Raw genomic sequence first — 23,259 nt, 5'->3', positions numbered from 1 at the left:
CCTCTGTCGTACTTGGTCCTCTTTAGTATGTATAGAAAGCACAGGGACGGGGTAACGGTATTGGATATGGAAAAAAACAACAAATGCAGAGGTAAGGAGAGACTAAAGCATGAAATACAGTGAAAGTGGGAAGCAAAAAAAAAATGGAGTACATAAGATGGAGGAGGGAAGGGTGCAAGATGGGATAAAATGAAGCCAGTTGTGTGACGAGCGGAGGAAAAGTGGGATGGAAGAGGAGAGTTTGAGGAAAATGGAGAGAAAGGGGGATGAAGTCATTGTGTGTGAATGCGTGTCGTTAAGCGGATGGGCAGAGAAATATGTAAAGGCGATAAACGGGTGAAGGCCGCCATCCATCACTGTCAGAGAGAGGGATGAGGGAGGGAAGACGGGATTTGATTAGAGGAAGGGAGAGCTGCTAAAAACGACTCTGTATGTCATCGCCATCACGATAGTGGTGGGAGAAGTGGGAGTGAAAGGCGATGAGGTAAGGAGGAGTGACGAGGTTAGTGGTCAAGAAAATTACAGATAAGTTGGGATGGGACATTTAAAGCACCACATCTTGAGGTCAGAAAATTAAAAGTAAAGGCCAAGTATGTGAAAGTAGTCTTTTTGTTTCCTCTCTAAATGCTGTTTTGTTGTTGTAGGAGTAGAATTTAGTAACCCAACTAAGCAAACTACGGGCTGCTGTCCCAAAAGAAAATGAGATGATTACAAACGCTCCAACTTTAGATTTGTTTCAGGTCTTTGGCTGACTGAGAAGTGTGAAGATCATTATCTTTCAAACAGGAGTTACAGTGTAATCCTAATCTTTGTGTCAAGCATGGGCCTCTCAAGAAAGAACAAAAACATGCTCGTTTGTGTGGAGTCCTTTTTCGGTCTTTTCATCTTTTTGCCATACAGATGGGGGTACTGATGGGGAGGAAAGAAAGCTCACAGAACCCCTGAGGTAAATAGTAGGAGTGAAAGAAGTGAAGTGTGTTCTCTTTAAAATAAAAAGACTGCAGTCTCTTCACAGTGGCACTCCAAAATAATACACTACTTATGAAATACTCGACTCAACTAATTCCTCCCAAGCCTCTGTTGTATTTGAAAGAGGAAGAAATGAATGTGTGTGTACGTACTCGTATATTCATCTGTATGCAATACCCACTCTCACTAATTCCTGTTGGAATCCTTCCTGTTTGGAAGATTTCAATAATTGTTTCTATTCCTGGAACGTCTCATAGCCAGATATTTAACGTGTTTTCATTTGGGTTTTTGGTTCAATTATTTGTTTTTTCATTCCTGTGAAATTTCCCATCAATTTATGTACTAAGTGGCTCATATATTATCCTTGTTTTTGTCTCACTGAGGCACATTTCACAGTTCTTGCATGAAGATCATAAAAACTCTGGTGGTTTTGGCGATTTTTCTTAAGCAGTCTGAAGAGCTTTTACTCTTATTTGTACAAAATTTGAAGACACGAGTGTTTGATCTGAGAGATTCTAGCGTTGTAGGGTGCTTTTGGCTACTGTACCTTATGAAAAGCCAGGAGCTCTTGAAACTATCTAATCTTTAAACATGGCAACACTTAAGAGAAAGCAACCCACTCTGCTTGTTCTCCGCTCACTGTGTTTGGAGTAGGAAAAAAAATGGCAATATTGATGGAGTCTTTGAAGTTTGGCTTTATAAAAGCTGCCACTTCGCATCAGCTTTGCATAGATAAGCAACCCAGTCTTTAATGAACTTGGAGTGGCTTGTTAAAAACTGCTTAAAAAGTCATAAAAGTTGAACCACCTCGGTTACCTGTGATTCTTTTTGAAGTGTGGCTGTCACAGTGGCCAGACCTCCCTTCGTGCAATATGTGGAAGCGCTCGGCTGCAGGATGTGCCAGACATCCCAAAAACCAGGTGTTAACCCTGCTGTTCTGATTTGGCGCTGGCTGTGAATTGGTGAACCACGGAGAGGCTGAGCAGGAAAACCTGACGTGATGAACCACAGCAACGAGTAGGCCTCTACTTGGTGTCACGGCTCACATATGTGCACCTCCATCTGGCTATTTTGTTCCTCTTCCATCAATCAAATGAACATATAGCTTTGGAGGCTTTCTTTCCAGTTCTCTAACAGTGTCATTACCATTAAGGTTGTTATAACTGTGGCAGCCAATAACCCATTATTTGCTGAGGGTTTGTAATTTAGTTTCCTCCCCTTGGAAAGCCCACACAACTGCACAGCTTGGGGATTGTATTTTCTGGGAGGTAAATTGAATTGGCAAACAACAGAGGTGACAGTGATTTTCTTTGGCACTTCATTGGCACAGAGGGACGGGGAGTGGTGCCGTTATGATTTGTTATGTAACTCTCGTATACACCGCCTGAACTTTCTTCCTACTGGTATTTGTGGCCATTATAGAAGTGTACCAGCACAGCTTGTGTTGTGTGTGCATTTCCTTTCGCGGGGAGGTTTTCTTAATCGTTGTAATGCTTCATTGTCACTCAGAATGCAAAGCAGGACTTCAACATTATGTTTTGAACATCCTTTTGTAAATGCTAGCAGTCTCTTTCTATACATCTTACAGATGGATTCAGCAGCTGGATCACGGGGACAGCTGAGCAAATAAGGGACATAAAGCACTGAAAATAACTTGGTTACATTGCTGTGCCAGAGTGTCTTTTCTACTTGGAGAGTAATAATTTTTCATTGTGGAGGATAGCTGTCATACTGCTGATAGGGGGAAGCAGCTCAATGCTTTTCTCTTTTGATGACTTCTTACTCCAGATGGCAATAGCATAGTAGGATCTAATTAAATTCCACAATGACAATAAGTAAGCCAATAAAATCATGTAATTAATAGCTGACGCTCTCTGTGTTTCCACATGCTCATTGATGCTATTCCATATTGCGCTGATTGTGAAGGAAATTGTGTTTGCATCAGTTGGCATCCACGAGCCATTCTTTAAGACTTCTCCGTGATTGAATCACACGGACTGCGGGGCGGACACGGTTCTTGTAGCAGAGTGGGTTGGCCACTAATTGCACAGTTGGTTGTTTGAGACATGGCCACATACGCTTTGACAAATGTGACCTTGGGCAAGGCACTGAACTTCAAGATGCATGGAGGTGGGTGAAAGAGAAACGCACTGCAAAGCACTTTGTGCGAGCGTGCCGAGGTTAAAACAAGTGCAGGCTGCTGATGTCACATGACATCAGTGGGGTCGTTAGGGGAAAGGATGGATTAAATGGCTGCATGATGTCAAGAGCCTCGAGCTCAACACATGTGAAACTTGAAAATTAAAGCAGGAGGTTGTGAAATCTTTGCTTTGTTCTGCAGCGACCAAGTTGTCACTTTTAAAGATGAGAAAGGTGTTTTTAAGGTCTGAAAAATAACATACTGTTCACGTATGTTCACAGGGACGTGAACATACGCATGTTCCTCATTCAACACCTTATTGTAGATGAAAGCAAGTTAAAGATTCTTCAAATTTATTGTGCTCATCTGGCTATCTGCTTCTAAAAAATGCTCCCATATTCTAATTGTGATGTGCTGTTAAATATTAGTGACTTAACCTGTGGTGTGACACCTATTACCCTTAAGTCTGGTACCAGTAGATATTCTCTTTCTTGATTTGTAAGATTTTAGTGAAGGTTGATTGTGTGCATTTGAGTTTGCAGACAGAGGGGTCACCCAGGAGAAACTCTTGCTTCAGTTTCTAATCCTAGTTTATTTTTCTTCACAGTCACATTCTTGAACTTCTAAACTTGCACCCACTTAAATATGGTTATGTTTACATCCACAAATTTGCCTGCAGACACACAGTAATGTAAGTGGTGTAAAATAGCTGACCTGCCACTCACCGTGAACATAATGTGCTTGCATTTTCCTGTCCTGTTTTTATTTTTTTTAATCCTTCTGATGCTCTTTCTTCATCTTCGTCTCTCTAACTTTCAAGCTCAGCTTCATTGTCCCTTATTGACCTGTTTTGGCGCTTATTTCTCTATAAGCAGATGACTGCTCGTTATCTGATTGCCTTTCCATCCGAACTCCAACCTAATGTCAGCCTTTCAGCACCATATTATCAATGGATGCTTTTGTGCGTGTGCACCTGTGCGTGTTTACGTCGATAAGGCTAATCAACCACAAATTCAGTACAAATACAAGTCTACAAATGATGTGCCAACACACCACTGCTGATCTGTCAACATCCCCACCAGTCAGACACCCTGCAGCGCCAATTATATGGACCCTGATTGGCTGACGCCACGGGATGCAGCTTGGTGGAAAAGCGCGCGCGCGCGTGTGTGTGTGTGTGTGTGTGTGTGTGTGTGTGTGTGTGTGTGTGTGTGTGTGTGTGTGTGTGTGTGTGTGTATGCATGTGGCAGTTTGGTGATTCAGCAGGCTTTTCAGCTCAGTGAGGGGAAATCCTGAGTAAGAGAACAGTTACCCAATCAGCGTTCTGCATCCAGCACAGTAGGTCAGTGACATGCCAGCCAGGCCTCTGCATCACAGTGATGGATGTATTGATTAATGCTGCACAGACGGGCGCACACACACTTCCACACAGGCGTACACTTCTATAAAAAATAAACTGTCTTCACTAATGTGTTTGTTCCTTTTTCTACCCTTTTTCTATTTTATCTCATTCGATTTTCTATATTGCTCTAGTGGTCACCCATCTTTCTCATGGCCCTCTCTGAACCAAGGGAACTTAAATGAGGAAAGACAAAAGGCCAGTGATAAGAGATGGGTAGCACAAGTAGAATCAGAAGGAGGCATAAATGTAGCATGTAGCATATAAGCGATTCCTTGCTCGAGTCTCGTTAGCATCAGGCGCGTTTGATCTGAAGCCACTTTTAGCTGTTATGAATCACAACTTGCAATGTAACTCACCACAAAGAGCTTTTTTCCCCCCAGTGTGTGATACTAATGCAGACAAAACAAGGCTGCACTGCAATGAGCCTGCAGGGGAAACTGGTTTCCCTTGAGTTTGTTGATTACTGCGTCTCATATTCTAATGCTTAGCAGTGCTGATACATGCAGAAATGCTGCGTGCTTTGCTGTGAGACTTAAGTGTTTCCAACTAAGTACAAGCCGGTTCCTTCTGATAGTCATCACCCACGCTGCATTCTGCACCATGATTCACTTGAACATCTACAACCAACTGCATCTGTTGGTGATATTTGTAATGCAGACAAACACATGTGAACTGAAGACGTAGTGCTGGTTTGGCAGGAAGCTGTTCCCAGCGTGTTTGGCAGAATTGTGGGACATACTTCCAAACTGATGATCATGATGTTTGCCTTTGTCGGGCTTGGATTTAAACTCGATGTGAAGAATGTGCATCTCAGCAGTCTAAAAGACTCTGACGGTGCTTTAAAAGCCCAGACTTTCTTTTTCAGTTCTTGGTTTTAAACTCATGAAAAGCCTAAAATCAATCATCGAAGAGTAAATGCACCCAGAATATCAGTCAGTGGACCTGACAGATTGAAGGGCACCTTTGATTTGTCTTGGTATGGTATAGTGCTGGGACAATCAACAGTCATTTATCCAGCAAGAATGCCAAACCGCTTAGGCTTTGGAAGTATGACCCCATATTTCCTACTCTTTTTCTGCCTTTTTACAGACTGAACATGCGATAAAAGGTTTAAATGGGGTCATAACATCTTGCATTTTAGGCTCGTTGGAGAAAAGTTTTGATGGGATTGAACACATCAAAGTTTTGTGCTGTTCCTGTAAATCCATCTGCTCTCTTCCTCCATCTCTAGAGGGGGTTTTCACAAAGCAGGATTAGCAAGTTAGCCTGATAAGTTTAAAAGTACTCTGTGAAATTTTGTTAGCAATTCTCAGTCTGCATAGCTGAATCACATGACATAAACCTAATTTTCTCATTTAGTTTCATAGATTTGGATCGGTATTAGCTAGAGTGGACTAATCTTTCACAGATACGCGGGTTAATTCCTAATCTTAATTTGCAAAATTCTGCTGGGACTCATTGGATCTAGTTCTAGGTGTTTATAAAACGCTGCAGAAACCATAAATTTTATTATTGTTTTCTAATTCGTGTTTCTCCTTTGTGTGTGTCCTTTATGTGATTTTTGAGCTGACCCTTCTCTTTGTTGCTCACTGTTTTGGTCAGGACTAAATGGGTCAGGCCTGATGGAGCTTGTTGGAGCACACTGACACTGACAGTGTGTTTTGCCACTACAAAGGACATCAAGTTCAGCGTAGCTGCTTTTTGATAATGGAGGTGTGCTCATCATGTTCTCTAATCTCTAGAAGGATAAGAGATCGTTCTGTGGCAGAATAAAACACAGAACTGGATGAAGAGAGCACAGATAACAGTGTTCGTCTCTAGCTGTAGTTTCTACTTCTCTTTAAATACGATTGCTGCGTGAAGTCTTAATTTCCACCACATCTCCGACCCCACACTTAACCCCTCCCCCAAGTTTCCTCACGTTCACACTCGACTTTCCCCCATTTCTCCCATCTCCTGGATATCTCCGTCCCCAAAACCCACCCCTCCATCTGTCTCCAGTGGTTGCCGTGGTTACGGTTTGTTCTGCTCATCAGGCACCTGCTGTGCCTAAACAGACTGTCAACAGTTTAATTACTCATACTTTCATCCCCGTGTCTTTCCTTACTTTCTGTACAGCACGTTTGCTCGCTCCTTCCACCTCTTTACGGGTAACCTCTTGGTAACTTTCTTTTGCTCCTTCAATCATTCTCTACTTTTATCTTCACACTTCCTTCCGTCATTTGACATCTTTTGACTTTCATCCTTTTTTTTTGTCATCCTTTCGTTGCTATCATTACATCCTACAAATCTACGTTCGACTACCAACTGTCTAATTACTCAATCTTTTATCATTCAGTCCCATCGGATTGATTCCATTCGTTCACACACACACCCTCCTCCTTGTGTCTCTGTTTTATTAGTGCAGTTTTTCTTCTCAGACATTGTTATTCCTCTATTCCCTTATCCCCACGCTCTCTTATCATCTACCTCTCAAGTGTCATCGCTCGCCTTTTCATTCTTCATTACTCAGTCTCTCTACATCCTCCGAGTGTTCCTCCCTATCTTAAACAGTGTTGTAATTACGCCTCTTCATCACACTATCGTTCTGTACCTCTCTGTCCATCATCTGCCGCTCTGATCCCTGATCCCGACAGCGGCCTGATGCCTCATCCTTTGATCCTCCCACTATTCCTTAACAGCTCAGCTTTTCACGTCTCTCCCTTCACCGTTTGTCATCCCCTCTTTCGTCCATTCATCCATCAAGTGCCATCCTCCTGACAGTAACCGTGTTTCCCTTGTTTCAGGGTTTCAAACTTTCCACTTCTCTCCTTGATGGAAAGTTGGTTAAATCAAGCAGGTGTGGGACATCCTACATCCATCATAGGTTATGATCTTTGATGTTTAATCGTGCCTTTTTTTTTGTTTCATGTAATTATCATTAATGTTCATGACTTTTCCACTTATTTGGGTCCCTCATCCTCCTTTTGGCTCTTTGTTCATTAATCAGCTGTTCAGTGAGGCCTCGCCCCGCGACCAGCTACTGTCCTGTCACCATAACCAAGTTTGACTTTTTGCTATATTGAAGTGGTGTGCATAAGTATTTAGTAATGGGCTCTAATCTACGTTTAGCTGGCTTTTCTGGGGTATTTTTACCATTTCTAAAGATTAAAAAATGCATGAGAGCAAGTTTAATGTAATTATTAGCATATCAGACTTGTAGTATGCTAGTATAATTATAATCACCCAGCCTAGTCTTAATTCACAGGTCAGATGCAGTTCATACTGCAAAAATGTCTGGATTTGCATGTTGTTTGAGCTAGATCACACTAACTAGCACACAACCAACACTGCCCGGTAACCCATCAGTTAATAAATATATATAATATAATATATACACACATTTGGTTTGTTTATCTTGGCAAGTCTTGTATTTTGAACAGCAAGTGCCCCATCTGTTCACCTGCCTTACTGTTGCCTGAGAATGACGGGCAGGCACCATCGGTAACAAGAAGCCACGTGGAGCATTAACAACATAATTGAGAAATTGTTCTTTTATTCTGCTTTTATTTCACTGTTTGAGTCAAATGACACTTACCTGCTCTGTATTCTTATGAAACTCAGTAGCAGGAGAGCAGAGCCAATTATAGATTGATGATTTAATAGAAACCAAACAGCCTCTTTGTTGCACTTCAAAAGGAGTTAGTCGTCATTTCTTCTGCATTAGCTGTGCCCCCGTTCAAAGCGGGAGTCAAAACTGTAAACTATCAACGGAGCAAATAATGAGCCCTGTCTTGGTTATTCAGAAAGCTTATTGTTCACATGTGCCGTATTGTTTTAAGCTGAATCTCGTTTGTTTCTGGGATAATTAATCTTCCTCTAAGGTAGATTTTTCACTTCCTATAAGCCGGTACTCGATAATTGGCTCGTCTTTTTACATGGAAAAGCCCTATGGTACGTTGTATTCCCCTCCTAGTTATATCTCCAAATAGTTCATTACTGGTGTTAGTGATCTTTAACAGAGTTTTTGGGGCCATGCAAGGCTAATTGTAGCCAATGGTAACAGTAGAAAGCAACATAATGATGACCATCTGTCACTGTTAATTATTTCTTCTCATCTGTTTTTCTATTTTTAATTCCTACCCAGTCAATCCTCATTCATGTATTCTAGCCTGGATGTGTCTCTTTCTAACTTTATTATCTAGTCACTCATCTCAGGTCTTTTTTCCCCCCACTGCCTTCATTTTAATGTAGTTTCTTGCTTCTAAAAATTTCGATTATACAACACTGTGCTCATCTTGATCCTTCCATTTCTTTGCTTTTTCACTGTTACCATAAGACCTTCATCACGTCACTGTGTATCCTTCCCTACTTCTTCCACTCATTGTTTTTTCCTTGTCACATGACAGTCTGTCACTGATTATAACTCACCCTCTGCCATCCTTCCATCTGACCTCTCTTAGCCTTCAATACCCACCACCACTATCATGTGCCACCCCTCCCTTTCCTTTTTCCATCTCCGCACATCACTATTTACCCTCTCTCCCTTCTCCGTTTCTTTCTCATTGCCCTCTTATCCTTGTCTGTCCAGTCTGTCTGATCTCCCGTGTCAGTGTGCCAAATCTGCGCGTTTGTGTGCGCACGCAGGCAAAGCTTACGTAAAAAGCCCCAAACGAAGGGAGGTTAGTACGGATCTGTGCTGCTTAGGCTGCTGCTGCTGACACCACAGACACACAGTCAACCCCACAGACACACACAGCACGCCAGGTGAGATTACATAAAGGCAAGGTGATGAAAGCCAAGCTGAGACACACCTAGTAGGTAATGTGATGCAAGACGGCTGGCTGACACTCAGACACACACAGATTCTCAATGGGAGGGTAGAGTGAAAAAGGATGTGAAAAGAATACAAGGATGATAAGAAAAGTTTAAAATTGGTGCCAAGTGGTAGATTTGACACTACTTCTAACTTCTGAATGCACTTTTGTTCATTTTGTAGTCGTGTGTGTGTGTGTGGGAGGGAGAGGGAGAGGGGCACAGAGCTCTGAGTTCCCAGTTCAGTGAGTGCTGGTGTGCACTGCATTGATTTACTCAATGATTCAGCACAAGAGAGCTAGCCATGCAGATATAGATTTGCCGTGTGTGTGTGTGTGTGTGTGTGTGTGTGTGGAATTGCATGGACATTACCTTTTCCGTCTGTGCGGCTCTATAATCCGAATCAGCTCCACATGTTATCCTGGTTTGAGGGTGTGTGTGTTTGTGTGTGTGTATGTTGCACAGATCTTGCCCCAGGTGTTTCTACTTATTCTGAGCCAGCACAGGGGGGTGGGAGGTTATTGTGTGCTTGCACTGAAACCTGTCCTACTCCACTCCACACTCACACATCCCCACACACATCAAAAGGAGACGGATATAGGTCAGTGTCAGACAACCAGAGAGTTGGAGAAATTCCAATCCCACGATATCTTCTTAGGCTTCTATAGATGAAGAAAACCTGGGAAATCCTGAATTACTCGCTCAATCCTGGCGCGGTATTCCGAAAAAGAGACTCGGGTTTGAAAAAAATCCAGGAATCCACTTTGCTTAAAATCCTATTTATGGCATCTTGATACGATTTCCTCATGGCTGGGTTCAACTTTTCTGTCTCAAGCAGTTCAGTCAAGTAAGAATCCAAGCAGTAGTCTTCACCTCCCCTTCTCACCACCTCTCTCCTCCATCACCCTCCCTTTGCTCCTTTTTTTGCCTCCACTCTCAGCTCCTTTTCTTTTATTCATTCATCTGGTCCTTTCTTCGTTCTTGTACACGCTCGGTTTTGATTCTTTTCACGCCTTCCTCTTGTCCCTCACTTCCAGGAGCGGTCTCCGGTGTGTCTCGGGGCTCTTCTACACTCGCTGCTGCATTTGTTCTCCCACGCTGAATTAGCCGTTTGTTGATGACCTTGGAGGCAAGTGCAGAAAAGGTGGTTTGGGAGTAACCTGGGAGATGGCTGGAAAACCTAAAACGAGAGAGACGTAGTGTAAATGCAGTGTGTACTGTGCATGTGCTCCATTTTGAAAACTCCTTTTGTGTGCATCATAAATTATAAATCAGCCTTTCGCTGCTCCACCCTGCTGACCTCCCTTTTTCCTCTGATGCCTCCACACCTCCCTGTTTCCACAACTTCTGTCACTCACACTTCTCTTACGGCCCCCTCCTCAACTTGCCACCCCTCATTTCTTTCTCCCTCGGTTTCCCACACTCCCTCTCTATCTCTCACCTGTCAGTCAGAGGGAATCGATAGCTCCGAGACCCTCTTAGCACTTCTCGGTAGGCTGCAATGGATGATTTTTGCGCTCACAAATGCACTCAGCACGCACACAGTCGTGCAACACATTTACACATGCTGGCGCACGGATCCAAGTAGCCATGCAGCGATACTCTCTGCAAGCACGCACAGCCTCTGCATCTCTCCGTTCACTTGCTCTGTCTTCGAATCTCACGCACAGACACACACTGAGCCTAATAAAACAACTGGTCTATTGATCAGTGGCACGAATGTCAGACGGTTCAAAAGTCCACCCGCCTCCACTCTCTGGCCTGTCAATCAAACCGGCACCTTTTAAGAAAGCAATCTCATTATCGTGCTTTAAATCTTTGCACTCTGTCAGTGTCTCTCGGCGAGTGTGTTCCTTTCAGTGTGCATCTATATGTTAGTGCCGCAGCTACATGTATGTTACAAGCCCACTGGATTTTTTTTTTTTTTTTACATTTAATTTTTATTATCTGCAATTCATTTCTTTTCGTTCCAGTTTCTCCCTCTTCTCCTCCTGTGCGCACTTTGCTACTTCAAAAGCACAGTAGAGCTATTTTTCTGTTTTTCGAGTCGTCTCATTGTTCTTTCATCTTCATCTAGCATCTTTCACCCCTGTTTTGCCCTCTGTGAGAAAAAAAGATGTATTTACTAACCTCGTTTTCCGGATCATTCCACCACCATGACTCCTGAAGCCGTCACATTTCTCCGTCTCCGCGGCTTTCGCTCTCTCAGCTCCGTGGAAAAACACCCATCTCTCTCTCTCTCTCTCTCTCGTCGGTATCTCTCTCTTCGTCTGCCTCTCTCTCTCCCGTTGGTCGTCCCCTCACTCGGTCGACAGCTGCAGCGCTCTGTCTGCCTCCTCTGTCGCTCTTCCGTCAGGGCTGTAGGCTGATTGAATTTTAAGTCATGTTAATCCCACAGAACAGGTACTGAATGAAGGAGGGGACAAAGAAGGGAGAGAGAAAATAACAGAATGCAGAGAGTAAGCTGGCTTGTATTTTTAGAAATCTCCTCTCTCCTCAGGAAGGGATCTTTCTTTTACTTGTCCTGCTTCCACAGAGTCACTTGACTCTTGATTTTGTTTTTTCCCATTTGTCTGCATCTCATCTTCTTTTCTTTTGTCCTTATCTGGGGAAGAAGTGTGGGTTTCTCATCGAGCAGCAAAGGAAAGCGCTGTGATCGGTCTCCGGCAGCGTCAAGCATCAGACTGAGAGAGTGTGTGCACAAGAGAGAGGCATGTAGATGAGGAGCAGGACAAATACAGGGCTGAGGTGTAGAGGGGTGGGGGAGAGGAAGGAGGAAAAGAGACGGAAGATGTGCTATAGGAGGAGGAAGAGCCAAGATGAGGAGTTGGGGATGGAGAATGTGGGAGACTAACAATGAGGAAGAAGAGTGATGACAACGACCTACACTGGCTCAATGTAGTTAATTTAAAATAAGTAAAAGGATGCACTTTCAGAAAAATGTGTGCTCAGATGTAGATGTGGCACCGTGTTGTTTTTAGTCCATTGGTGGGATTTGTTATTCTATATATAGGAAATGCACAGAATAAGGATTTGGCACGCATTGCCCCCTCCCACCAGTTAGGTGTCTGTACTGGACCCCGTCTTTGTTATAAAGCCAAAGGTCAAAGAGCACTAATGAGGCGGTTTACTACTAATATGATTAAAATTGAGATACTTTAATATTAGTCTTCTGTTTCATTACATTTCACAGAGTTGGAGTTTACTGGCCCCATTGTTCCTTTATAGCTGCCCAATTCTTCACAGCTTAGATTTTTAAAAAAGTGCTGGAAACGTCCCTCAGAGATTTTACGTCTATATTGACATGATGACATCACACAGTAGCTGCAGATTTGTCAGCTGCACATCCATGTTGGGGAATCTCCAGCTCCAGTTTTAGATGACTTGAGTTTGTGACCGTGTCTCTTCCTACTGGGAGCGGCGTCAGAAGATAGGTGCACTGATCATAAGGGATGGACATGATCAGCAAAGGTACTCAGGTGGGCTGTAGTGTTTAAACAATGCTCAGTTACAGCAGCAGCCTGAACCGCTGGTACAAAGCAGGATGGATCCATGCTTTTCTTTCTGTTTATGTCCAAGTGTGACCCGACCATCCAAATGTCACAGCTGATTGAGGCTCATGAACATTTTTACACTCTTTTGTTGTCCAATTTTGGTGAGTCCATGTAAATAATAGCCTCAATTTCCTGTTCTCACCTTAAGAGTGTCGCCCATCGTCGTTTTTTTGCTGCTGCTTTAGCCGATCTGCTTCAACCTTCCACATGTTGTGTTCAGAGACGCTCTTCTGCATTTGTTATGCTTGTTTACAGCCTTGGTTATAATGAGCTGATACTTAAGTTACTGTTGCCTTCTCATCAGCTAAGATAGTCTGGCCATTCTCCTCTGACCTCTGGAATCAACAAGGCATTTTTGCCCAGAGAACTGCTGCTCACCGGATATTTTCTCCTTTTCCGACCATCCTCCGTAAATCCTAGAGATGGTTGTGTGGGGAAAATCCCAGTAGTTCAGCAGTTTCTGAAATCCTCAGACCAACCTGTCTGGCACCAGCACTATGGCACACTGATAGCCACTTAAATCACATTTCTTCCTCATTCTGACGCTCGGGTTGAACTTGATCAGCTCTTCATGTTCACATTTTCTAAATGCATTCAGCTGCTATCATGGGATTAGATATTTCACATACCTTTAGATATTTGCATTAGCGAGTGAATGTACACAGACAGACGGAGATGTATCGAGATATTTCTCTCTCGATATATCTGTCATAGATATCTATAGATAGAGCTCTATTTATCTATAGATATCTCGATATATATCTATATACAGAGAGATGGATATCGAGATATTGATACAGAGAGATGGACATCGAGATATTGCGATATCTAATGCATGTTATCTACTCTCACATTTACATTTCTACATGCAAGCCTAGAAAACCTTTTTCTCTATATCTCACTTCAGCATGCTGGAAAGAATAAGGAGAAGTTCTCCCAGGTTTCTCTTTTCCACAGTGTGCACAGTTATTCATTTTGGCCTTCCAGGTATGAAGCTCTTACTGAGTTCCGGGATTTTTTTTTTATTTCTTTTTAATATATTTTTTTTTTACTTTGCAAAATTTAGAAAAAAGTAGCCATGGGGTTAAACTAACTACATGCAGGTGTGTTTGCAAAGTGTTTCTTGCTGAGAAAGGAAATACAAGGAGTGAATTGCACAAATGGGGGCAATAATGCACATTTTCAGATGGTCTCCATGCAAATGCAAGCATAATTAGCACTTAATTGTATACATAAAAGTGACATAAGTAGTTGTGTGACAAAATAAGAGACCTTAGGAGAGAAGCTAAGGTTCCGCATGCTGCGTCTCTTTGGTTTGCTATAGATTGAAGCATACAATGAGGCCCGATCACCTTCTGTTAAAAAACAGGCCTGAAAGATTGTGGTGCAGTCATATATAGAGAAGTACTGATAAAACATATTTCGGATATAATATCTCCAAACTGCAATTGCAGGATTTCGTAGTTGTAGGGGTATTTTTACACAAAATGTGATGGAGGGTTGGGTGGACAGAAGGAAGGAGAGATGGAGGAGGGGGAGGAAAAAAAGACGGCTGGTGTGACAAGGGGAAGCGAAGTTTTTACCGCCTCGAGCAATTCTCAGTCGGACCAGGATGAGAGCGGGAGCAGACGACGATGATGATTAAGAGAGAGAGGACGGGGACGTAGGGAAGGGGCCAAAGATCTCTGAGGGCATAAAGGAGATAAGTGAGGAAGAGAGGGGTTACTGAGAGATAGAAGAGAGGGCTGGATGGAGTGATAGGAAGGCGATAGGAGAGAGTGCAGCTGATACTACTTCAAACGGTGGTCGAGGGCTTGATTTCCCTGCCGCGCTGATAGCTGCTGGGAACGGCCGTGAAATGGAAACCATCTTCGGGCGCGTGTATGTGTGTCTGTGTGTGTCCCATTACTAAGGCAGGACCTAAAACATCAGAGCTATTGGATGTTGGAATTAAGTCACTCCCAAATTTCACATAAGCGCAGTTCTGTTTTGCAACAAAATCTCACACTGGAGATGAAACTTCAGAGAGAGATGGTAGGAAAGAGATGAGGGATGGAGATGTGGTTCTGTTATGGGTGAATTGGTTTTTCGTGTATCTAAATTTCAACCCAAGACTCAATTTTTTGTTCATCTTTCACAATTTATGGCCCCCTTCCTGTTTATCTCCTTTCTTCATTTCCATTTCAAGCATTTGACTCCCCATCATTCATTTTTTTTCTTTCTTATATCTGTCGCTCCTTGATCTCTCCCTCTTGACTTTTTATTTATTTTTTTTCCCTGCTGCTTTGGGCCAACATATTTTTAACTTTGTAAGCCAAACCTCCCTCAAAGGAAGGTCCAGCAAGGGGATGTTTGATATATTATTTCATCCAGTCATTTAGAGCGGCCAGTTGATGGCCCGTTGATTCACAATTAATCAAACCTCTAGTGTTGTAGCACCCAGTTCTCTTCCCGGAGCGAGCGACCTTGCTGAACGAAATAAATGACATGACCTAATGCTGGCTAACGGATCAAGTGAGTCAGGAGAAACTCTCATTACTGGCACAGAAGTTGGTTTATATACATCCCACAATCAGTGCACTTATGAATAAAATACAATGCATTTTCACATAAAGTAGGGCGAAGGTGCATCCTAAGCAGATCATCTGCTTCTACAGCTCAATCTGGTTAAAGTAAAGCACACAAGGGGAAAGTCTTTTTTTCCTTCGGACTGAGAACTAAGCAGAAAGATTGGCAGGATGTGAAGTTCACTCTGAGTAGCACTGCACTTAATCAGAAAGAGGCCAGACCTGTTCTGGTTTGGTCAGGCCAAATTAGCCCTCAAAGTGAAAACGGTTGCAGGGGAGTCGGCCTACTGACCCGCCGCTGAACACATCCATCGATGTCTCTCTTTTGGTTCAGTGGTCAACTCACTAGTGGTGTGTGCCATCAGTTGCATATTTGTTTCTGACGGGAAATTAAAGCAGCATGTTGGATTTAGCAAAGGAGTTTGTATTTGAACATCCACACCTCTCCAAAATTGACAGAAAGCAATGAGCTGTGAAGAAGACGAACAAAATCTAATGTAGATGCGAGCACCATAAAGCTAAATAAGACTTTCCTGTTTTTACTTTCTGCTCTTTTCCTGTGTTCAAAGATTTGGTCAGTACTTCTCACAGTGCAATAAAAAAAAAAAACAGAGCAGTGTCCCTGCCTAGAGGTTGTGCATATTCGTGCTTGCTACCATCTCTTTTTTTTTGACACTTTTTATTTGTTTAGGAACATTTTTATGCAACAAGATAAAAGAAAAAAAGAAAAAACAGAAACAGTATGAGGTCATGGGAAGATAACATACACCTGTACATACATCTGCACATCCACACATACATACGTCAACAAGTCTGCATTGCTAATTCTATGCATCAAAGGCTGCTGCCACAAGCTGTAAAGTCCAGCCATTTTCTCCACCGTCTCCTTCCCAAATCTCCCTGCAGTCGCAGAGTGAAAGTCATACATTCCATCAATTTGAGGTCTTCCACTATAGAGGTAAAAAGTGTTACAGTGGGAGGATCTCTACAGAGCCAGCGTTTTGTTATGGCCTTCTTCGCAGAAGCCAAGAGAACTTTCAGAAGGTAAACATCATCTGCAACTAAATCGTCTGTAAAATATCCCAGATACAATGAGGTAAATGTACAAGACACGTGGAATCCCAACACCTCTGTAATTATCTTTATAACTTCCGTCCAGAAGGGTCGTATGAGTGGGCAGGACCAGAATATATGACCGTAATCAGCCATGACTTCCCCACAATTCCTCCAGCAAAACGCAGGTGTAGCACTGAATTTAGACTTCTGTTTAGGCGTTATGAAATAGCGTATAATGTTCTTCCAGCAGAAGTCCCGCCACATGTTGGAGTTAGTTGTGGTAAACTGTGTCTCCCAGATCCGTGCCCACCCATCTTCTGTAATCACAATGTCCATTTCTTTTTCCCATTTCTGCTTTATGTAAATCGTTGAGTGCCCTTTGAGCTTAGTCAGACATTTATACAGTTTACTTATCAAGGCTCTGTTACTCCCAGAGTCATAAGCATCAATGAAAATATTAACAATCGAGAAGTCTCCACGGACACAGCTCTTCAGTCTTTTGCCAATATAGTCACGGAGTTGCAAGTATTGAAAAAAGTCTTGTTTCCCGAGATCGTAAGTCTTGCATAGGGTATCAAAAGCCATAATTTTAGATTTTACAATAACCAAACACCCAGCAGTGATTCCATGCCACACCCATTGTTTAAATCTACTATCGTGGGAAGCAGGTAGAAAATCAGGGTCATACGCTGGCCACCTCAGAAGTTTTATCTCTTCCTGGAGTTGCACCTGCTTGACCACTCCCCTCCATATTTTTAATGTAAAAGTGACCCAGTGGCTGGGCGTCAAGGTATCGTCCAAATCAGAAGCCGCGTGACCAAGTCTAGACTGGATTGGCGTGTCTGACAGAGACATCTCAATAGTCTTCCACCTCGCACAAAAAGATGGATTACACCAACACACCAAGGACCTCAGCTGAGCAGATAAGTAGTAATTCCTTAATGAAGGTAGAGCCAAGCCCCCTTTGTCTTTCGGCAACTGCAAAGTAGAGAACTTCACCCGTGGTCTTTTGTTAAGCCAAATGAATCTCGAAATCTGCTTATTCCATTCCCTGAATTGCTTCTCTGGAATTTGAATAGGTAAAGCAAGAAAAAGATAGAGTAGTTTGGGGAGAATATTCATTTTAATTATCTGTATCCTGTTGCCAAGGTCGAGAGGGAGCAAGGCCCAAATGTTGAGATCGCTATATATTTCTCTATTAATACGACTGTAATTAATATCGTACAGTTGTGTCAGATCTCTAGGCAGAAACACTCCCAAATATTTGATAGCAGTTGCCTCCCAATTAAACTTGAATTTTGCCAGTAGTGTCTGGTCCGGAGAAAAATTAAATGACAGAACTTGAGTTTTTTTGACATTAAGGACATACCCTGAATACAGGCCATATGTTTCCAACATCCCCATTAATACTGGTATACCTGAGCTGGGATCCATGATTGTCACCAAGACATCATCTGCATATAAACACACCTTGTACTCGTCCCCTCCTATTACAATCCCTTTCAACGATGTTTCCTGACGTATAGCCTGGGCTAGAGGTTCGATAAACAAGTTGAAGAGGTAGGGGCTTGCTGGACACCCCTGTCTACATCCTCGTTCTAAAAAAATAGTATCGGAGAGGCTACCGTTAATTTTTATTCTGGCAGTAGGGAGAGAATAAAGAGCTTGGAAACATCTTATAAACTCGCTACAGAAACCAAATCTTTTCATCACTAGGAAGAGGAAGTCCCAATTCACTGAATCATATGCTTTTTCAGCATCTAAGCTAAGAATAATTGAGCTTTTTTTCTTATTATTAATGTGTTCGATGATGTGTAAAGCTCGTCTAATATTATCGTGGGTTTGTCTATTTTTCAAGAAACCCGTTTGGTCTTCATCAATCAAAGAAGGCATTACAGCATCCATTCTTCGCACCAAAATAGTTGTGTATAGTTTATAGTCTGAGTTCAGGACACTTATAGGCCTATAAGATTTGCAGTTTAGTCTATCCTGTCCCCCCTTTGGCAAAACCGATATGAAGGCCTCCTTCCAAGAGGGAGGTACCAGACCTCCTTTCAAAATGTAGTTAAAACTAGTTTCCAACAGGGGAAGAAGGCTTTCCCTCATGGTTTTGTACCATTCGGCAGGGAGCCCGTCGGTACCTGGTGATTTATTGGATTTAAGGCTGGAGATAGCTTTAATTATTTCTTCCCGAGATATTAAGGACGTTAACTTACTATTTGCTTCTCGACCAATCGTAGGCAGGTCTAAGGAATTCAAAAAGTCAGTCATCTTATTTACATCACCCTGAGTAGATTGACTATATAAGGATTTGTAATACTTTTCAAACGCTTTTTGAATTTTATCCAGGTCAGTTACAACATTGTTACCAACCGGGTCTCTAATCTTATAAATATTATTTTCAGCTTGCTGTTTTCTAATCCGCCACGCCAACTGCTTCGCCGCCTTAGGCCCCGCCTCATAATACCTCTGTTTCATGAACCTTATGTTTTTCTCTACTTCTTCGCTCAATATCTTATCTATCTCCTGCTTAATCTGTCTGATCTGGTGGGTTACTGTAGTATTTTTATCCTTTAGACCTGACTGTTCCAAGGCCATTAATCTATTCTGCAGTTGTAACAATTCTTGTGACTTTTTCTTTTTAATCATGGTCGACCACGCAATTATTTTACCTCTGAGGACAGCTTTGGCTGCATCCCATACAATACTGTGATTTGTCTCTCCATTATCATTGTCCTGCAGGTACAAGTTAAGATCGGCTGTCATTTGTTTCACAAAAGCGGGGTCATTTAACATACCGGTATTTAGTCTCCACAAAGTTGTCTTCCGTGTCCCGTCCAAATGTAACGTTATATAAAGTCCACTGTGGTCAGAGACATCTCTTGGACCTATTCTGCAATCTTTTATCCTGTGCAAATCCCTATTAAACATAAAACAGTAATCTATCCTCGAATACACTGAGTGTCGAGCAGAGTAAAAAGTGAATCCTGACGCTGACCCATGGATAGATCGCCACACGTCAATAAGCCCTAATTCCGTTAACATTCCTTTAACCCGTTTCCCTCCAGACGTGCTTTTCCTGTCCCTATTATTTGAGTCTAATCTGGGATTTAACAGTAAATTAAAATCTCCTGCACAAATAAGAGTTCCCACCGTTTCCTTAGAGATCAAATCAAATATCTTCTTAAAGAAGCTTGCGTTGCTTCCTGGGGGTGCATAGACATTTAATAGTGTGACCGTCTTATTCTCTATTCTACCTTTTACTAAAACAAACCGACCTTCCTTATCACTTATAGTAGATATATGTTCAAATTTTATTTTATTTGAGATAAGGATAGCTACTCCTCGTTTTTTCCCGGCCCTATACGATGAATAAAATGTATGTCTGAAACCCATCTTTTTTAATTTCTCATGTTCTGCATTATCTAGATGAGTTTCTTGCCAATATGCCAAGTCTACTGTCTCCTTTTTCAATTTGGCAATTAATTTGCTTCTTTTAATAGGGCTATTCAGGCCATTTACATTTAGTGACAGCATTTTATAGAAATTATAAGCCATCAAGTGGATATGTGGAATACAACATAATCAACCCAGACCTCAGAACATCACAACCAGAACTCACTGAACAGCAAACACACAAAACATTAACAGGAGCTTCCAATACAAAGGATATAACAGTATCCTTTGACATTGAGGGGACTGGCCACAGGGTGGGGCCCCTCATCCGACAAGAGGGGAGTGACTGACAAAAAAGCCAAAAAAGGGCAAAAAATAAACGAAACAGTCTCTTATCGCTACTAGACATAACGTGGTGGTTCTCTAACCATGTCCGTAGGCACCAACCTAAAGAAATATGAATTCTGAAGGATACGAAAGTCAGTGTTCCTGCGGTTAGATTATCAAAACTCTACCGCCAGCTATCTCACCGTTGTCCCGCCATCAGCTGTTCACTCGTCTGCTGACACTTTTTCTTGCTCCCTCCGGAATGCTTGGAGTTTTTCCCGCACGTGCTGCTGGAAGCCGCCCCCGCAGTGTGCTGTCTGCGTTTCCCAAGGAAGTAGCTGCTTTATCGTGTCCTCTGTCATCCTGTTGGTTTGGTTCCCCAAGGTGATCTTACCCACGGCTATTCCCCGCTTTCTTAAATCCTCGGCAGCTTGGCTCGCGGTATTATATAGGACATTGCCTGACGCATAAAACACTCGCATCTTACTTAGTGGTGTCTGGAAACGGATCCCGTTGTCCTTCAAAGCCTTCTTAACTGGGATATATTCCCGTCTCCTTTTCTGCACTTCCAGAGAGTAGTCATGATCGAAATACACCCGTTTGTTTTGGATATGTACCCCTTTGTTCCACGCCGTGCGGAGAATCTCTTCTTTAACAGAGAACCGGAGGAAGCGCACTATTATTGAGCGTGGTGGGGCGTTCGGGGGTGGTTTCGGTCCCAACGCGCGGTGTGCGCGCTCAATGCCGAGAGCACGGTCCGGGCCGAAATCTTCGCCTAGGTGTTCTTTCATCAGATTTTCAACAAAGGTAGTCACCGACGAGCCCTCCGAGTTTTCCGGTACGCCGTAGATCCGGATGTTCTTGCGTCTAGCGCGGCCCTCCATATCGGACACCTTTTCCTGAAGCGCCCGTTGATTTTCCAACAGCTGCACAAGTGTATCCCTAACACCAATGTCCCAGCGTTCCGAGTCAGCCATGTTGTCCTCGACGTGCTTTAGCCGACCAGTCATCTCCTCCACCTGATCCGCCATCTCGTGTAATCTTTGATTCAATTCCTTAGAGAGTTCGGCCATTTGCTTCTTTACATCCTCCCGAAATTCCGTACCGAATGCTTTGAAGTCACTCTTCAATTCGGTTCGCAATGTAGCCATTTCGGCCACCAGTACGCTACTCACAGCATCCCGAAGCCAACCCAGACCTTCACCTCGGTCGCCATCTTGTCCCGATGCGAGGCTTGCCTCACTAGCCGCGGCGTCCTTCTCCATTTCACAGTCAAGAATGTTTCGTAGCCCGTATCCTCCCTTTTTAGATTTATCCCCACTCATTCTTGAGTCGAAAAATGGCAATGTAGCCCTAATACAGCTCTCGAGTCCGGGGAAACACACGGTTGGTGCCGGAGGTCACTCTCTATGCGGCCATGTGGTGCTACGAGCCACCGGAAGTCCCGCTTGCTACCATCTCTTTATAGAGATGAGCAAGTAGCTGCCACTGCTGACTCAGAGCAGCCCACAGTCTTTGCTGTTTTCAGAGATGCGACTGCCATCTGACCACAATGATTTCTCCCTTGTAAAGGTTGCTCAGGTCCCCATCTGCTAATTCATCCTGCATTCAAATACACAGAGTGTTAGAACAGACTTAAAAGGATTTTGCTGAATGGCTCTTCTTAAACAATTGAGTAGATGTGGGCTACCATCAAAGAGAAAAGGTGAAGTTTGGTCAGCACTGTGCAGCTTGAATCAAATATGGAACCTTGACAGCAGCTGCAGAACACGTCCTTGCCGGCAGCAAGTATATAGGTGTGTTTTTGAATGAGATGGGGGGGGGGGGAACTGAAAGCCATTTTCACCCTTGATGATTTAGATTTTGTAGTATTTCACACTATGGTGCAAAGGTTTTATGCATTTCACATGTTTAGGTTCTTTTTCTAAATGCAGCCTTAAGTCTTAAATACATTCTTCTGTAGACTGTGAGTCATACTGCCGGCATTCTTAAGCACTTTAAAATAAGCTGGATCTAAGCGATCTGTTCCTCTACAGGACACAGCAGCAGGAAATTGCTCATCATTTTGCCTGGACAGCAAGGAGTGGCAGCACTGTAATGCAAAGAGCCTGTCAGAGGCGCACACAGTGGCTGAGATGAGGCAAAGCGAGAGGAACTAGGAAGTTCATTTTGCTCTTTCAGGTTATTCCACTGAGAGAGTACTGAAACATGCTTGACTTGACTCGTATGCAGCAGTGACAGATCCCTTACTACAATCTGTAATTATTGGACACAAGTGGACAGATCAGGTAAACGGGTAACATGTTAATAAATCTCAAAAAATCAGTGTTTCTTAGGCCAGCTTGAAATACCTGCGGTGACTGCCTTATCAGTGCACCCACCGCCAATCCAGTCAATTCAAGATGCTTGTGTCTTTTCTTCCAGGTCAACAAATATGCCACCACATATATTGTGGATTTCACATACTTGTACTTAATCCTCTTATTAAATAAGTTCAGGAATTTTTCTTTAAATCAGCTCCTGCTTTCTGCTTGTGATACACACTGAAAATTGTGAGACACAGTGACTAAATATACGCAGCACTGAAACCCACAAACGAGTGCGCTCATTGAGCACCACTGTGCACAAACATGTCGCGCATAATCACCAGTGTGGTAAATGCTTCTGTTCACACACACAAGCGTTGCACCTACATCCAGAGAACATCCGTGACTGAATGCACACCTTCACCCACAGATTGAAATGACCGTGCGATATCACAACACACAAACGGACTCTGTGGCAAACACAGCATTGGTGTTAGACACACACACCTCTCACAAGGCTAAATGAAACATGCACACAGAAACCCACATGGCACACTTGCTCAGCTGTGATGTGAGGGTAAATGGTGTAGAGGTTTAGATCGAAGGGCAAGATCCCCTCTATTTGTCTCAATCTGGGGATAATGAGAGAGAAGGACAGATCCATACACACACACACACACACACACACACACACACACAGTCGCACAACATCATCTTCTAATTTTGCTCTGGAGCCGTTTGCATGTCA

General features: G+C 43.0%; 2 protein-coding genes across 6 annotated transcripts in view; one reads left to right on the top strand and one right to left on the bottom strand.

Annotated features, from left to right (window-relative positions):
• LOC146580438 (leucine-rich repeat and fibronectin type-III domain-containing protein 4) overlaps positions 1–11,961 on the bottom strand; it is a 36,863-nt gene extending 24,902 nt beyond the window's left edge. Inside the window, exons 1-2 of one of the 2 annotated variants that reach the window (XM_085267194.1) lie at positions 11,436–11,961; positions 9,678–10,485 (exon numbers count right to left, since the gene is read on the bottom strand). The gene's annotated coding sequence lies outside the window, so the exon portion shown is untranslated. The remainder of the gene's footprint in view (positions 1–9,677; positions 10,486–11,435) is intronic. The other variant, XM_085267195.1, reaches the window with a different exon arrangement.
• pcxb (pyruvate carboxylase b) overlaps positions 1–23,259 on the top strand; it is a 326,810-nt gene that overhangs the window by 225,099 nt on the left and 78,452 nt on the right. The window lies entirely within an intron of this gene.

This window comes from Mchenga conophoros, linkage group LG3 (genome assembly GCF_057382185.1).
Source record: "Mchenga conophoros isolate Kocher_MC1m ecotype Shallow Benthic linkage group LG3, M_conophoros_male_GT1.1, whole genome shotgun sequence".
Taxonomy (NCBI): Eukaryota; Metazoa; Chordata; class Actinopteri; order Cichliformes; family Cichlidae; genus Mchenga; species Mchenga conophoros.
This window is presented reverse-complemented; position numbering and strand designations above follow the sequence as displayed.